The sequence below is a fragment of the Heterodontus francisci genome, chromosome 12 (assembly GCF_036365525.1).
Source record: "Heterodontus francisci isolate sHetFra1 chromosome 12, sHetFra1.hap1, whole genome shotgun sequence".
In the NCBI taxonomy this organism is placed as follows: domain Eukaryota; kingdom Metazoa; phylum Chordata; class Chondrichthyes; order Heterodontiformes; family Heterodontidae; genus Heterodontus; species Heterodontus francisci.
The window spans coordinates 17,326,290-17,341,555 of NC_090382.1; positions in this window are offsets into that span (position 1 = coordinate 17,326,290).

Sequence of the window (15,266 nt, forward strand, 5' to 3'; positions counted from 1 at the left end):
CAACAGCCATTCAGAGACCCAGGATCGGTTTTACAATGTTGCAATTATCTTTCAAACTGGCTTTTTAGCTGAGACAGACTGTTCTAACAGGAGAAGACAGAGAGACATCTGTGTGTTAGCACCTGAAAGGAGAAACAGACCATTTAAACTAAATGAAGAGAATTTAGTCTGTTTATTTATTATCTCTCAAAATTATAAAAAAAAAAGTCAAGACAAAACAGAGATCTCTGATAATTTAAACTGAAGGAAGGGAAGTTAGACTGTGACAATATTTTATCCCTCAAAAACTCTAAAGTCAAATTGATTCTATTGAAAGCATGTTGTTAATTGTCAAACTTCATCAGTGGCGAAGGAAAGCATCACTTACTGTTGAATTAGACAACGGACTGTTCTACTGTTGAAGAACCTTTTTTTCTCCCCATCGGACGGCTGTGACGACTTCAAGCAACCTTGGACTTTTTCACCTGCTGCAGGAGCTTAAATTTACAAGTTTAATTTTTTCTATTTTAAATGTTGTTTATATCTTTATAGTGTTTAAGAATTTAGTTCTTCAAATTAAACAGTTAATTTGTTGATTTAAAGACAGCTGGTTTGGTTAGCCTCATTCGGGGGTTAATAGATGGTACAATTTGGTTGGTCTCCCTTTAAATTGAAAACTTCAAAATGATATGTTAGGCGATCTGTGGAGCACGGGATTGAATTCACAGTGCATTTCTCTCATCACAATCAGAGTCGTTTATTTTGATTGGGGGCGTTGACTGGAGCAATCATTCAGAACATATTAATCGGGGGCGCGCTCAAGATTTGAATCATATTAATTGGGTTTCTCGGGATTTGAATCATATCTTAACTGGGGGCTCGCTCGTAGTTGAATCATATTTAATTCAGTGGCTCGCGTCTGGGATCAGAATCAGACTAATTTGGAGGGCTCGTATTTAGTATCATATTGATTACTCATCTCTGGGATAACATATTTAAATTGGGGTCTTCAATTGGCATCATATTTAATTGATCTCGAGTCTGGGAACATAGCAATTGGAAACTCGATTGTTAGAATCTAAATCTAACGCCAATTACAAAGGATTAAAAGAACCAGGTCTCTTGTATAATAAGGTACAATCTATACCATTGTTATGGCATTAGTGGTTGAAGCAGAGTTTGTGGGAAAGCAGAATGTTTCCCTGAGTGAGTTGATAACTTTAACTAAGAACAAATTAAAAGAATTGGCAGCAAAATTGGGGTTGGAATTGAAATCAGGTACCAAAAAAGCAGAGATAGAGTCATGGAGTTAGACAGCACAGAAACAGGCCCTTCAGCCCATCGTGTCGGCCATCAAGCACCTCACTATTCTAATCCCATTTTCCAACACTTGGTCCATAGCTTTGTATGCTATGGTGTTTCAAGTGCTCATCTAAATACTTCTTAAATGTTGTGAGTGTTCCTGCCTCTACCACCTCATCAGGCAGTGGGTTCCAGATTCCAATCACCCTCTGGGTGAAAATTTATTTCCTCAAATCTACTCTAAACCTCCTGCACCTTACCTCAAATCTATGCCCCCTGGTTATTGACACCTCCGCTACGGGAAAAGTTTCTTATCTAACCTATTAATGCCCCTTAGAATTTTGTATACCTCAATCAGGTCCCCCCTCAGCCTTCTCTGCTCTAAGGAAAACAACCCTAGCCTTTTCAGTCTCTCTTCATAGCTGAAATGCTCCAGCCCAGGCAACATCCTGTTGCATCTCCTCTGCAGCCTCTCCCGGGCAATCACATCCTTCCTATAGTGTGGTGCCCAGAACTGTACACATTACTCCAGCTGTGGCCTAACTAGCATTTTATACAGCTCCATCATAACCTCCCTGCTCTTATATTCTATGCCTTGGCTAATAAAGGCAAGTATCCCATATGCCTTCCTAACCACCTTATCTACCTGTGCTGCTGCCTTCAGTGATCTATGGACAAGTACATCAAGGTCCCTCTGACCCTCTGTACTTCCTAGGGTCCTACCATCCATTGTATATTCCCTTGCCTTGTTAGCCCTCCCAAAATGCATCACCTCACACTTCTCAGGATTAAATTACATTTGCCACAGCTCCGCCCATCTTACCAGCCCATCTATATCGTCCTGTAATCTAAGGCTTTCCTTCTCACTATTTACAACACCACCAATTTTCGTGTCATCTGCGAACTTACTGATCATACCTCCCATATTCACGTCTAAATCATTTACGTACACTACAAACAGAAAGGGTCCCAGCACCGATCCCTGTAGTACACCACAGGCTTCCACTCGCAAAAACAACCCTTGACCATCACCCTCTGCCTCCTGCCACGAAGCCAACTTTGGATCCAATTTACCAAATTGCCCTGGACCCCATGGGCTCTTACCTTCTTAACCAATCTCCCATGTGGGACCTTATCAAAAGCCTTACTAAAGTCCCGATAGACTACATCAACTGCTTTACCCTCATCTATACATTTCGTGACCGCCTCAAAAAATTCAATCAAGTTAGTTAAACACGATCTCCACCTGACAAAGCCATGCTGACTATCCCTGAGTAATCCCTGCCTCTCCAAGTGGAGATTAATCCTGTCCCTCAGACTTTTTTCCAATATTTTCCCAACCACTGATGTTAGACTCACCGGCCTGTAATTACCTGGTTTATCCCTGCTACCCTTCTTAAATAATGGTACCACATTCGCTGTCCTCTAATCCTCTGGTACCTCTCCTGCAGCCAGAGAGAACAAAGAACAAAGAACAGTACAGCACAGGAACCGGCCATTCGGCCCTCCAAGCCTGCGCCGATCATGATGCCTGTCTAAACTGAAACCTTCTGCACTTCCTGGGTCCGTATCCCTCCATTCCATCCTATTCATGTATTTGTTAAGATGTCTCTTAAATGTCGCTATCGTACCTGCTTCCACCACCTCCCCCGGCAGCAAGTTCCAGGCACTCACCACCCTCTGTGTAAAAAATTTGCCTCCCACATCCCCTCTAAACTTCGCCCCTCACACCTTAAACATATGTCCCCGAGCAACTGACTCTTCCACCCTGGGAAAAAGCTTCTGACTATCCACTCTGACCATGCCACTCATAACTTTGTAAACCTCTATCATGTCGCCCCTCCACCTCCGTCGTTCCAGTGAAAACAATCCGAGTTTATCCAACCTCTCCTCATAGCAAATACCCTCCAGACCAGGCAACATCCTGGTAAACCTCCTCTGTACCCTCAAGTATTTGAAAGTTTGTGTCAGTGGCCCTGCTATCTCCTCCCTTGCCTCACATAGCAGCCTGTGATACATCTCATCTGAGCCTGGGGATTTATCCACTGATAAGCCCACTAAAACAGCTAATACTTCCTCCCTTTCAATGCTAATATGTTCAAGTATATCACAATCTCCCTCCTCTGCACCTACATCATCCTCCTCCATAGTGAACACAGATGAAAAGTAATCATTTAAAACCCCACCTATGTCCTCTGGTTCCACACACAAATTGCCACTTTGGTCCCTAATGGACCCTACTCTTTATATAATAAAAGCAAAATACTGCGGATGCTGGAAATCTGAAACAAAAACAAGAAATACTGGAATCACTCAGCAGGTCTGGCAGCATCTGTGGAAAGAGAAGCAGAGTTAATGTTTCGGGTCAGTGACCCTTCTTCGGAACTGACAAATATTAGAAAAGTCACAGATTATAAGCAAGTGAGGTGGGGGTGGGGCAAGAGATAACAAAGGAGAAGGTGCAGATTGGACCAGGCCACATAGCTGACCAAAAGGTCACGGAGCAAAGGCAAACAATATGTTAATGGTGTGTTGAAAGACAAAGCATTAGTACAGATTAGGTGTGAATACACTGAATATTGAACAGCAGCAAGTGCAAACCTGAAAAAAAACCTGAAAAAAACAGTGGGTAAGCAAACTGAACAAACTAAGATGAAATGAAATAAATGCAAAAAAAGATTGTAAAAAATGTAAAAAAGAATGTAAAAAAAGGAAGAAAAAATAACTAAAAATGAAAGTAAAATGGGGGGCTGCCATGCTCTGAAATTATTGAACTCAATGTTCAGTCCGGCAGGCTGTAGTGTGCCTAATCGGTAGATGAGATGCTGTTCCTTAAACTTGCGTTGATGTTCACTGGAACACTGCAGCAATCCCAGGACAGAGATGTGAGCATGAGAGCAGGGGGGAGTGTTGAAATGGCAAGCAACCGGAAGCTCAGGGTCCTGCTTGCGGACTGAGCGGAGATGTTCCGCAAAGTGGTCACCCAGTCTGCGCTTGGTCTCCCCAATGTAGAGGAGACCACACTGTGAGCAGCGAATACAGTATACTACATTGAAAGAAGTACAAGTAAATCGCTGCTTCACCTGAAAGGAGTGTTTGGGGCCTGGGATAGTGAGGAGAGAGGAGGTAAATGGGCAGGTATTACACCTCCTGCGATTGCAGGGGAAGGTGCCCTGGGACGGGGACGAGGTGGTGGGGGTAATGGAGGAGTGGACCAGGGTGTCGCGGAGGGAACGATCCCTTCGGAATGCTGACAGGGGAAGGGAGGGGAAGATGCGACTGGTAGTGGCATCACGCTGGAGGTGGCGGAAATGGCGGAGGATGATCCTTTGGATATGGAGGCTGATGGGGTGAAAAGTGAGGACAAGGGGAACCCTGTCACGGTTCTGGGAGGGAGGGGAAGGGGTGAGGGTAGAGGTGCGGGGAATGGGTCGGACACGGTTGAGGGCCCTGTCAACCACAGTGGGGGGAAATCCTCGGTTGAGGAAAAAGGAGGTCATATCAGAAGCACCGTCATGGAAGGTAGCATCATCAGAGCAGATGCGTCGGAGACGGAGAAACTGGGAGAATGGAATGGAGTCCTTACAGGAGGTAGGGTGTGAAGAAGTGTAGTCGAGGTAGCTGTGGGAGTAGGTGGGCTTATAATGGATATTGGTAGACAACCTATCCCCAGAGATGGAGACAGAGAAGTCGAGGAAGGGAAGGGAAGTGTCAGAGATGGACCATGTAAAGGTGAGAGAAGGGTGGAAATTGGAAGCAAAGTTGAGAAAATTTTCTAGTTCGGGGCGGGAGCAGGAAACGGCACCGATACAGTCATCAATGTACCGGAAAAAGAGTTGGGGAAGGGGACCTGAGTAGGACTGGAACAAAGAATGCTCGACATATCCCACAAAAAGACAGGCATAACTAGGACCCATGCGGGTACCCATAGCGACACCTTTTACTTGAAGGAAGTGCGTGGAGTTGAAGGAGAAGTTGTTCAATGTGAGAACAAGTTCAGCCAGGCGGAGGAGGGTGGTGGTGGATGGGGACTGGTTGGGCCTCTGTTCCAGGAAGAAGCGGAGAGCCCTCAAACCATCCTGGTGGGGGATGGAGGTGTAGAGCGATTGGACGTCCATAGTGAAGAGGAGGCGGTTGGGACAAGGAAACTGGGAATTGTCAAAATGACGTAGGGCGTCAGAAGAGTCACGGATTAGGTGGGAAGAGACTGGACCAGTGGAGAAAAGATAGAGTCTAGATAGGAAGAAATAAGTTCAGTGGGGCAGGAGCAGGCTGACACAATGGATCTGCCGGGACAGTCCCGTTTGTGGATTTTGGGAAGGAAGTAGAAGCGGGCTGTCCGGGGTTGTGGGACTGTGAGGTTGGAAGCTGTAGAGGGAAGATCTCCAGAGGAGATGAGGTCAGTGACAGTCCTTTGGACGGTGGCCTGATGTTCGGTGGTGGGGTCATGGTCCAGAGGGAGTTAGGAAGAAGTGTCTGTGAGTTGGCATTGAGCTTCTGCAAGGTAGAGGTCAGTACGCCATACAACAACAGCACCACCCTTGTCTGCAGGTTTGATGACCATGTCGGGGTTAGACCTGAGAGAACGGAGTGCCTCAAGTTCAGAGGGGGACCCTACTCTTTCCCTGGCTGTCCTCTTGCCCTTAATATACTTATAAAACTCCTGAGGATTTTCCTTTATCTTGCCCGCAAGTGTTTTTTCATGTCCCCTCTTTGCTCTCCTAATTACTTTTTTAAGTACCCCCCTACACTTTCTATATTCCTCTCGTGCCTCCACTGTTTTCAGCACTCTGAATCTGCCATAAGCCTCCTTTTGTTTCCTCATCCAATCCTCTATATCCGTTGACATCCAGGGTTCCCTAGACTTGTTGGTCCTACCCTTCACCTTAATGGGTACAAATTGGCTCTGAACCCTCACTATTTCCTCTTTGAATGCTTCCCATTGATCTGATGTCAACTTTCCTACAAGTAGCTGCTCCCAGTCCACTTTGGCCAGATCCTGTTTTATCATCTTAAAATCAGCCTTCCCCCAATTCAGTACCTTTATTTTAGGTCCATCTTTGTCCTTTTCTACAACTACCTTAAATCTTACAGAGTTATGCTCACTATCCCTGAAATGTTTCCCTACTGACACTTTTACCACTTGTCTGGCTTCATTCCCTAGGATTAGCTCCAGTACTGCCCCTTCTCTTGTAGGACTTTCTACGTACTGGCTCAAAAAGCTCTCCTGTATGCATTTTAAGAATTCCATCCCCTTTAAGCCTTTTGCACTAAGACTATCCCAGTTGATATTGGGGAAGTCAAAATCCCCTACTATTATTACCCTATTATTTTTACACCTCTCTGAGATTTGCCTACATATCTTCCCCTCTATCTCTTCCTGACTGTTTGGAGGCCCGTAGTACACTCCCAGCCAAGTGATTGCCCCTGTTTTGTTTTTAAGTTCTACCCATATGGCCTCATTTGAGGAACCTTCTAAGACATAATCCCTCCTTACTGCAGTCATTGACTCCTTGATCAACAGTGTAATGCTACCTCCTCTTTTACCCCCTCCCCTCTGTCATGCCTGAAGATTCTATACCCTGGAATATTGAGCTGCCAGTCCTGCCCCTCCCTCAACCACGTCTCTGTGATAGCAATAATATCATAATGCCATGTGCTAATCAATGCCCTCAATTCATCTGCCTTACTAGTAAGACTCCTTGCATTAAAATAGATGCAATCCAGCCTTGCATTTTTCACTTGTGCCTTAACAGGTCTACATTTGCTCTGCCTTCCAGACTGACTCATTTTCTCTTCTATATTTCACTGTACCTCCACTCTGTATCCCATCCCCCTGCTAAATTAGTGTAACACCCCACCCACCCCCCACCAACAAACCTCCCAGCAAGGATGTTGGTCCCATTCCCAGGGGCAATTTATCCAACTTGTGCAGGTCCCACCTTTGCCAGAAACAGACCCAGTGATCCAGGAAACTAAAGCCTTCCCTCCCGCACCATCTCTTCAGCCATGCATTCATCTGCTCTATCCTCCTATTCCTACACTCACGAGCATGTGGCACCTGGAGAAATCCAGAGGTTACAACCTTTGAGGTCCTGTTTTTTAATCTGCTACCTAGCTCCCTAAATTCTTGTTGCAGGACCTCATCCCTCTTTCTACCTATGTTGTCAGTACCAATGTGTACCACAACCTCTGACTATTCACCCTCTCCCTTCAGAATGTCCTGCAGCCACTCCGAGACATCCTTGACCCTAACACCAGAGAGGCAACATACCATCCTGGAGCTGACATAATAGCTGAACATCTGGAATTAGTAGAAGAAGATGATGCTGATGATGATGATACAGATGAAGGGAAATAAGAGGAACAAGAAAGGGAATATGAGAGACAAGAAAGTAGTAGGTCTGAAAGTAATGCAGTGGAATTGGCTAGGATTAAGTTAGAAATGAAAAACTGGAGCTTCAACAGGAAAAAGAAAAAGCGATACCAATAAGAAAACCTGAATTGGAGGAAAGGGAGAAAGAGAGAGCATTTCAGAGAGAAAGTGAAAGAGAAGAGAGGGAATTTAAGTTAAAAGATATGGAACTAAGACAAAGAATTATCTTAAATCTAGCGAAAATTCGGGTCAGGAAGAATCTGAATTTAGATCAGGACCCAGCGAGAGGTTGTTTAAATTTATACAGACTCTTCCTAAGTTTGAGGAAAGGGACGTACCAGCATTTTTCATATCTTTTGAAAAAATAGCTAAACAGATGAAATAAGCTGGACATTGCTTATTCAGGGCAAGCTGATAGGCAGAGCTCATGAAGCTTCTGCCATGCTCACTGAAGAGGCTTCTGCAGATTATGTGATGGCAAAAATGGCTATTCTCGCTGTGCATGAAGTTTACCGTCAGACGTTTCGGAACTTACAGAGATTGGCTGGGCAGACATATTTAGAATTTGAGAAGGTGAAGCAAATGAATTTTGACCGATGGATACGGGCATTTAAGATAGAAACCACACATGAGAACCTTCGAGAATTGATTCTCTTAGAAGAGTTTAAAAACTCCATTCCTTCAGTAGTGAGAACTCATATAGATAACCTAAAAGTTTTGAAAGCTAGGCAAGCAGCAGAGATTGCTGATGATTTTGAGCTTGTGAATAAGCCAATCTACTTTGTCTGTGACCCGCATAAACCGTAGAAGGATAGAAAATGGGAGTGAAAGGAAGGCAAGTAGCTGGGAACAAGAAGGAACAGCTGGGAATGCCCCAGGATCACCTCCTCAGGTTAGAAAGGAAGGTGCTGAGGGTAGAAGTGAGGTTCGTAAGCCAAAGTGTTACCATTGCAACAAAACGGGTCATCTTCGTTCAGCGTGCTGGAAATTGCAAGGTAAACCCATAGGACTTGTTGGGGTACGCAAAGTTAGTGCAGAGGAAAAGACTCTGACTGAGAGTAGAGCAGACCAGGCTATAGCTTTAACGACAGCTGTGAATGTGAAATCAGATACTAAAACTAAAAGGAATGTAGAGGTTAAGAACAAAATACTTGAGAGTTATAATGAATTTATGTCAAAGGGGAGAGTAACTCCGTATCCTGTAAGTGAGGCAAGAAAACCTAACATTATACTCAGGGACACAGGAGCAACCCAAACTCTGTTGCTGTGGAAGGATATGAGATTTCCACCAGAGAGCACCTTGAACACTAAAGTTTTAGTTAATGGAACTGGCGGGGAGTGTATTCCCGTACCTTTGTATAAAGTACGCCTAGAGAGTGACTTAATATCTGGGATATTAACTGTAGCTATTGTACACAGTTTACCAGTAAAGGGAATTGATCTACCCCAGGAAATGATTTGGCTGGATCAAAAGTATCAGTTTCTGCTATAGTTACAGAGGAACCATGTGAAATTAAGGAAACGGAGCAATTACAGGAACAAGTTCCAGGAATACTTCCTGCATGTGTAGTTACCCAAGCAATGGCTAAACAGGATCCATTGTTGGAGGTAAAAGGGGCACCACAAGTAGATAGCTAAGTATCTGAAACCTTATTTGGGGATTTAGATAATCCAAATGAGATGTTTAACAGATCATCTATCATTGCAGCACAGCAAGCTGATCCAGAGATATACCGAACAGCACAAACGGCTCTGTCAGAAGCTGAGGCGAAAGGAGTTCTGGAAGGCTACTATATGGCAAACAGGGTTTTGAGGAAGTAATGGAGACTGCCTCATAGACCTGCTGACGAAGACTGGACAGTTGCTGAACAGGTAGTGGTACCACCGAAATATCGACCAGGATCATTAAGGTTAGCACACGACATTCCTTTTGCAGGACATAGGGGAATTTGGAAGACCAAATGACACATAAGCAAACATTATTACTGGTCAGATCTTAAAAAGGATGTGAGACAATTTAGCAGAACATGCCACACCTGTCAAATGGTGGGAAAACTACAACCTACCATAAAACCAGGGGCTGAAGTATGAGTGTTGTTACCGTCACAGGGAGAACCAGTGAAATCACGGTTCAGTGACCCATATAGAGTGATCATAAGAGTGGGGAAGGTTAATTACTTGATTGACACCCTGATCGCTGGAAGAAGAACCGGTTGTGTCACATTAATATGCTGAAACATAGAAACATAGAAAATAGGAGCAGGAGTAGGCCATTCGGCCCTTCGAGCCTGCTCCGCCATTCATTATGATCATGGCTGCTCATCCAACTCAGTAACCTGTTCCCGCTTTCGCCCCATATCCTTTGATCCCTTTAAACTCAAGAGCTATATCTAACTCCTTCTTGAAAACAGACAATGTTTTGGCCTCAACTGCTTTCTGTGGTAGAGAATTCTACAGGTTCACCACTCTCTGGGTGAAAAAATTTCTCCTCATCAATATGAAACCATATTACTGCAGGGAGGAGGATAAGCCAATACAGGTATGTCAGGTAATCGGGACTGTTGAGAAGGAAAAGGATAGTGAGGATGAGGCAGAAGTAGGCTGAGGAAATTCTCAGATTGAACCTCCAACTATCCAATTATGAATACAGAAAGGCTAGGAAAATTAAACAATAGGCTTGTACACTGAGAGGCAAAACAGCATGAAGTCCTAACCAGGGTTTTCACAACGTTTCAAAAAGTTTGTAGGGATAAGCCAGGATGTACGATCTTAGCCACACATATTGCGGGTTTAGGGGGAACCATTCCTTTAAAACATGGAGGCTTTGGAGAGGGTACAGAAGAGGTTTACCAGGATGTTGCCTGGTCTGGAGGGCATTAGCTATGAGGAGAGGTTGGATAAACTCGGATTGTTTTCACTGGAACGACGGAGGTGGAGGGGCGACATGATAGAGGTTTACAAAGTTATGGGCGGCATGGACAGAGTGTATAGTCAGAAGCTTTTTCCCAGGGTGGAAGAGTCAGTTACTCGGGGACATAGGTTTAAGGTGTGAGGGGCAAAGTTTCAAGGGGATATTCGAGACAAGTTTTTTACACAGAGGGTGGTGAGTGACTGGAACTTGCTGCCGGGGGAGGTGGTGGAAGCAGGTATGATAGTGACGTTTCAGAGGCATCTTGACAAATACATGAATAGGATGGGAATAGAGGGATACGGTCCCCGGAAGTGCAGAAGGTTTTAGTTTAGGCAGGCATCAAGATTGGCGCAGGCTTGGAGGGCCGAATGGCCTGTTCCTGTGCTGTACTGTTCTTTGTTCTTTGTTCTAAAACAACATCCTTTTCACTTATGTCCAGACAGACAGGCCCAAGTGGAAGCAGAGGTACAATGCATGCTGAAGGGCAGCTTAGTTGAACCTAGTCAGGGCAGCTGGAATTCACAGATGGACTTGATGTCTGAATCTAGTGGGACAGCTCAAACTTGCAAAGACTCTAGAAGAGTCACTGTGGTAAAGAAGGCAGACTCCTCCCCAAATTCTTATTTAAAGGACTATAACTACAGAGTGAGCAACACAGTGTGTCTTAAAGAAACAGATGTGTTGGAAGGATACTGTCAAATTTCTTTGATTCGCCAAGGTTAGAAAAAATCAGCTTCTGTTACACCAGACAGGGTTTTCCAGTGTCAAATGATGCCACATAGGTTAAGGGGTACTCGAGAAACTTCTCAGAGAATAGTAAACCTAGTAGTGGTTAGTGCTCCTAGCTGTGCAGCTCACCTGGTTGAGGTGATGGACAATAGGGACACTTGGAAGGAAAACACGAAACAATTGGAAGACTATGCTTGTAAATTTAAAATGGGTTAATTGGGACAACCTTTTGAAAATTTAAAGCCAAAATGTTCTGGTGGAACTTCTTGCTATAGTCTTAACATTTTTAGTAGAGTATATCTGTAAATGCGGGAAAATGTGTGAGCGTTTTTTTCAATTTGTATTTTTTACCCATTGTAATGAAACGCATTCCGGGAATGGCACTTCATTCCGCTAGGGGTGGAGGTGTCATGATCCTGGTTTTTTTTCCTCCGGGAAATATGTGGTGTGTCTTTAAGACAGCAAAGGAGCCATACTGCTTTAAGAACCAGCAAGCCTCAGGAGTTAGACAGAGTGCATTTTGGTTGCCTTTGGATACAACCATATGGAAAGGGAACCAGCCAGCTTCAGAGAATGCATCCTAGTTACCCGGCAGCAGCCATTCAGAGACCCAGGACCGGTTTTACAATGTTGCAATTATCTTTCGAACTGGCTTTTTAGTTGAGACAGTCTGTTCTAACAGGAGAAGACAGAGAGACATCTGCACCTGAAGTGAGAAACAGACCATTTAAACTGAAGGAAGAGAATTTAGTCTGTTTGCTTATTACTATCTCTCAAAATTATACAAAAACGTCAAGCCAAAAAAGAGATCTCTGACAATTTAAATTGAAGGAAGGGAAGTTAGACTGTGACAATCTTTTATCCCTCAAAAACTCTAAAGTCATATTAATTCTATTGAAAGTGTTTGCATGTTGTTAATTGTTGAAATTCATCTCTGGCGAAGGAAAGAATCACTTACTGCTAGAATTAGACAATGGACTGTTATACTGTTGAAGAACCTTTTTTTTTCTCGCCATCGGATGGCTGTGAGGACTTCAAGCAACCTTGGACTTTTTCACCTGTGGCAGGAGCGTACATTTGCAAGGACTCTATTTTTTTCTATTTTAAATGTTGTTTATATCTTCATAGTGTTTAAGAATTTAGTTTTTCTGATTAAACAGTTAATTTGTTGATTTAAAGACACCTGGTTTGGTTACCTTCATTTGGGGGTTAATCGATGGTACAAGTTGGCTGGGTCTTTCTTTAATTTGGAAAGTTTAAAATGATATGTTAGGCGATCTGTGGAGGGACAGGATTGAATTAACAGTGCGCTTCTCCCACCACAATCAGAATCGTATATTTTGATTGGGGCTTTGACTGGAGCGGCCGGTTCTACCACCCCCTTATATTCTATTCCTCGAGATATAAATGCCAGTATTCCATTAGCCGTTTTGATCATTTTCTGTACCTGTTCATGACATTTTAATGATTTGTGTACCTGGACCTCCAAGTCTCTTTGGACCTCCACTTTCTAGTTTTGAACTTTTCACCATTTAGAAAATACCCTGTTCTAACCTTTTTAGGTCCAAAGTTGAAGCCTCGCATTTGCCGACATTGAAACCCATTTGCCACAGTTTAGCCCATTCACTTCATCTTATTAATATCTCTGTAAAGTTATCTCTGGGGTCGCCTAAGGATCTATCCTTGGCCCCCTCCTATTTCTCATCTACATGCTGCCATGACAAAATTTGAAAACACACCAGGTTCCGCAATTTGCTGACAATATCTAGCTCAACCTCATCATCACCTCTCTCGACCTCTCCACTGTCTCTAAATTACCAGACTGCTTATCTGACATACCAAACTGGATGAGCAGAAATTTTCTCAAATTAAATATTGGAAAGTCTGAAGCCTTTGGTCTGTGCCATAAACTCCACTCCGTCACCAACGATTCCATCCTACTCCCTGGTAACTGTCTGAGGCTGAACCCGACTTCGCAGTTTCAGTGTCATACTTGATCCTGAAATGAGCTTTCAACCACATATCTGCACGGTCACTAAAACTGCCTATTTCCACCTCTGTGACATCATCCGACTCCACCCCGTCTCACCTCATTTGCTGCTGAAACCCTCATCCATATCTTTCTTACTTCCAGACTTGGCTATTTTAATGCACTCCTGGCTGGCCTCCCACATTGTATCCTCTGTAGACTTGAGGTCATCCAAAACTCTGTGGCCATATCCTAACTTGCACCAATCCCATTCCGCTATCACTGACCTGCACTGACTCTGTGCATTTGTATAAAGAGGTTTATTTGGGCCACGCACCCTAACCTATCCTGCTGCTATAATGTTTTATTCACCCTTTTCCTATTTTTTCTTCTGGTTTAATTACTTTAGTTTTCCCTTTACCTGCAGTGCCTAACGCACAACTTCTGACTGTTGCTTTACTCTCTTCTCTTTTGTTTCTTTTCAAACAATTATCAATACTAACTATTCCACCTGAGCCCTCCCCTGCAATTTACTAATTTAAAGATCGCGTGACCAGCCTATTTATCCTTTCCATGAGGACACTGGTCCCAAGCCTGGTTCAGGTGGAACCTCTCCCAACGATACTTTCTTCCTGTCCCAGTTCTGCTGCCAGTGTCCCATGAAATGGACCTCCTCTTTCCCACACCACTTCTTCAGCCATGTATTCACCTATCTTCTTATCCTTTTGCCAATTTCCATGTAGCTTGGGTAATAATCCAGGGATTATAACCCTTGAGGTTTTGTCTTTTAATTTAGCTCCTAGTTCCTGGTAATCTTTGAACTAGACTGCTTGCCTACTCTTCCTTATGTTGTTGATTCCAACATGAATCACAATGACTAGACCTTCTCTCTCCCTCTCTAATATCCTTTCAAGCTGGTTTGAGATGTCCCTCACCCTGGCACCGGTTGGACAAAGCAAACCATCCAGAACTCTCAATCCTACTTACAAAGGATGCTGTCTGTCCCCCTAATTATTCAATCCTCTGCAATTACCACATCAGGCATCCTCCTCCTCCACCTCCTCTCCCCTTTGCAAAGTCTCCTGCACCAAGGTGCCATGTTCCACATTCTGGCTGTCCTTCCAACAGTCTTTATCCTTATCCTAACAGGTAGCAAGTACATTGTACCTGTTGGATAGGATCACTTTCTGTGGTTCTTTGTTCTCTATCTCACTGGGTTCCATTTACACTGTACGCTATCAGTTACATCAACCCCATTCTGAGCCTGCACCTCTCTACAAGGTGTGACCAAAGTCTGGAGTAACTGCCTGGATACTGCTCCCCCTCCCTTATGTGTTGGAGTGTTTCCAACTCACACTCCAGCTCAATGACTCTGTGTCAAAGAGATTGGAGATGGAGATGTGTTAGCTCTGGATAATCTCACTGCCCACCAACTCACTTGTAATATAGTCCTTCCTGCCTCAACCCCTAGTCAAATGCATGTATTGTAAACATTGAATAGAATATCCGAAAGCTAATTGAATGGATAGGTCTCATTACTAAAGATCATATGGAAAATGAGTGAACCAGCTCTCAGTCTCTTATGTTCAAGCATAAAATAGTTGACAGCTGCATTCAAGCCCACAACAAAGGAATATTGAATAAAACCAGGAAGTGCTGGAAATACTCCGCTGGTCTGGCAGCATCTGTGGAAAGAGAAGCAGGGTTAACGTTTCGGATCTGTGGTCTTTCATCAGAACTGGCAAAGGTTAAAAAAAATTAGGTTTTAAGCAAGTAAAACGGGGGTGGGGGGGAAAGAGAACAAAAGGGAAGGTGTGTGATAGGACAGAGGGCAGGAGAGATTAACTGACAAGGAGGTCATGGGGCAAAGGCAAAGAGAGTGTAATAATGATGTGGTGAAAGACAAAGCATTAGTGCAGAGAGGGTGTTAATGGCAGAATAATGAACTGCGAGTTCACCTCCAGCGAGATAACATCCGTAGCACTTAAAGCAGCCAGAAG